At 49.5% G+C, this 3,151-nt stretch overlaps 1 non-coding gene across 1 annotated transcript; it reads left to right on the top strand.

Moving 5' to 3' along the window:
• The first annotated feature begins 682 nt into the window (after positions 1–682).
• On the top strand, positions 683–754 carry trnae-uuc (transfer RNA glutamic acid (anticodon UUC)). The gene has a single exon. It is a non-coding gene; the product is annotated as a tRNA-Glu (tRNA).
• The last annotated feature ends 2,397 nt before the right edge of the window (positions 755–3,151 follow it).

The raw sequence follows: 3,151 nt of genomic DNA, 5'->3' as shown, positions 1-3,151 counted from the left end.
AGGAGCAGGAAAATCGACGTTTCGGGGAAAAGCCCTTCATCAGGAATAGAGGCAGGACCCCTCAAGGGTGGAGAGATAAATTCGGGGTGGGCTGAAGGTAGCAAAGAGTACAATAGGTGAATGGGGGTGGGGATGGAGGTGACAGGTCAGAGAGGAGGGTGGAGCGGATAGATGGGAAGGGAGACTGGCAGATAGGAAAGGTCAGCCGGAAGGTTGGAACTGAGGTAAGGTGGGGGGACAGAAAATGACGAAACTGGTGCGGTCCGCATTGACGGCCCAGGCTTAAATTTATCCGAGGCGGAAGATGAGGCGTTCATCCTCCAGGCATCGGGTGGGGAGGGAGCGGCGATGGAGGAGGCCCAGGACCTGCATGTCTTCGGCAGAGTGGATAGGCGTTGGGGAGTGGGGGGTGGAGGGGGGGGGGGGTGGCTGAAAAGTTGGGTCACAGGGCGATGGGGTTGATTGTTGCAGATGGCCTGGAGATGTTCCCTCAAGCGCTGTGACTTGACTCTGCGAGGAGTCTCCAGTCTCCCCAATGTGGGGGAGACGACATCGGGAGCAATAGATACAAGAAATGACATTGTTCGATGCACAGGTGAAAGCCTTCTAAATTCTGCAGCCGGGATTTGATTTCCGGGCAGGGAAGAAATTTTCAGTAGAGCTGCCAGCTTACTTCCTCATGTCCCTGGTGGTCTAGTGGTTAGGATTCGGCGCTTTCATCGCCGCGGCTCGGGTTCGATTCCCGATCAGGGAAGTCGATTTCAGGGGGTTGGTAGATTACCCATTCTTCTTAAATGCGCTGTACAGTTGTTTATTGAACTTCGGCGTTCCTGGGTGCTGCAGTCTCGTGGATCATTGAAATAGCGTCCTCATTCAGATATGTTTGTGTGTGTAGGGATGGTTGCTTCTGAAGTCAAGTTCTTGGTTCGTGTGCGTTATTTTCCTGCAGACGCTGTTTTGAATTTATCATTGACTGTTCGCTCTATTGTGACATCTAGAAATGGCACTTTGTCGTTGTTCTCCTCTTTTGTGACTTTTATGCCAGTGAGGAGATTGTTGATGGTGTTGTAGGTTTCCTCTAATGTATTTCATTTTTTGATGACAGAAGTGTCATCACTGTAGCGGACCCAAAGTTTGGGTCGCATTGTTGTAAGGGCTGCTTGTTCGAGTCTCTGCATTATTGCTTCTGCTAGGAATCCTGATACTGGTGGTTTCATGGGTGTTTCGTTGATTTGTTTGTAGGGCTTGTTACTGAATATGAAGTGGGTGGTAAGGCACAGTTCCACGAGCTTGACAGTGTTATCTTTGCTGATGAAGTTGGTGCTGTGTTTGTGTCTTTGGGTCTTCGAGTAGCATCTTCAGTTTTCTTTGGCCACGTTGATGTTAATGGATGTGAACAGGGCTGTTATATCAAAGGACATCATTTTTCCATCCTATTCTGTCTTAGTGTCTTTCGTGTTCAGGAATTCTTGGATGGAGTAAATGGAGTGGCGTGAATCTTCAACTTGGTGTTTTAGTCTTCAGTGGATGCCTTTGACTAGTCTGTATATTGGTGTTCCAAGTAGTGTAACTGTGGCCTGAGGGGGGCTCCTGATTTGAAGAGGAGGAGAACAACAGCAAAGTACTATTCCGAGATGTCACAGTAGAGCGAACAGTCAATGGCGAACTTTAAACTAGCGTCGACAAACCAAATATTTAACCACAGAAGCAATCATCCCAACACACACAAACGAAGCTGCATCAGGACATTATTTCAACGAGCCACGACACACTGCAGCACAGAGAAACTACTAAAAACAGAAGGGAAATGCGTATATAGTGTATTTAAGGAGAACGGGTAACCAATAAACCACCTCCGCCGATTTCTCATTGATGCTTCCAAGCTGAATCTCAAAAATTCGATTTTCCCCTCCATTCTTTCCTGTTTGTTTTTTGTGGGTTTTGAAAGCTTTCGCAATCCTCTGACTGAGTATTGGAGTTGGAAGGTTGTGTTGTGGTTGTACAGGACACTTTTTAGACCACTTTTGAAATATTGTGTACAATTCTAGTCTCCCTCCTATCAGAAGGATATTGTGAAATTTGAAAGGGTTCTGAAACACCAATGGGTCCACAGAGATGAAGAGGCTCTTCTGCTGCCCTGAGTGCGGAAAGGCCTTCAGTGATTCCTCTGCCCTGCTGACGCACCAGTTGGTCCACACCGGGGGCGGCTGTTCTCCAGCCCCAAGTGCGAGGTGGCCTTCAGCAGTTCTTCCCACCTGCTGAGACACCAGTGGGTCCACACTTAGGAGAGGCCGTTCTTCTGCCCCGAGTGCAGGAAGGGCTTTGCTCTTTCTTCCGACCTGCTGGCCCATTGGTGGGACCACATTGGGGAGAGGTCGTTCAGTTGCGCTAAGTGCAGGAAGGACTTCAGCAATTCCCCGGCCCTGCTGAGGCATTAGTCCGTTCACACCGGGGAGAAGCCATTCTCCAGGCCCGAGTATGGGAAGAGGTTCATGTTTTCCTGCAACTTGCGGAAGCACCAGCGGGGGCACCAACGCTCCCAGCAATCAGATCCCACCAGTGACGCTGCCTTCGGTCACACCCCAGGACTGAACCTCCTGCCAGTTCTTGCAGTGGGAGAGTAGGTGGGCTGTTTTTGTTTTCTGCTGGACTGCAATTGCCTCCCCCACCTCCCACAACCTCAACCCCATGGTAGCTCAGGGTTTGCACTGCTGCCTCGTGGCACCAGGAACCCAAGAATAATTCCACTCTTCAAGGTCTGTGTACACTTTATGGAGGGTAGGAAAATGGATCTGAGTAAGTTACTCTTCGGAAGGTCAGTGCAGATGTGTTGGGCTGAAGGACCTGTTTACACGTTGTCGGAGTTCAACCATCATATGAGCTTTGCTTTCAGTGGACACTGCTGATCATTGATCCAGCGACTGCACATTGCCAAATGAAATGATCCAGAGAAACCTAAGACCGCAAGACCATCGGAGCAGAAGTTAGGCCATTCGGCCCGTCGAGTCTACTCTGCCATTCGTTAGTGACAAAAGTAGCGCAGATGAGATTAGCTTCATTGTGGAAACAGGCCATTTGTCCCAACAAGTCCACACCGACCCTCCGAAGAGTCACCCATCCAGATCCATTTCCCTCTGACTAAAGTACCTAA

The sequence above is a fragment of the Chiloscyllium punctatum genome, chromosome 36 (assembly GCF_047496795.1).
Source record: "Chiloscyllium punctatum isolate Juve2018m chromosome 36, sChiPun1.3, whole genome shotgun sequence".
Taxonomy (NCBI): Eukaryota; Metazoa; Chordata; class Chondrichthyes; order Orectolobiformes; family Hemiscylliidae; genus Chiloscyllium; species Chiloscyllium punctatum.
This window is presented reverse-complemented; position numbering and strand designations above follow the sequence as displayed.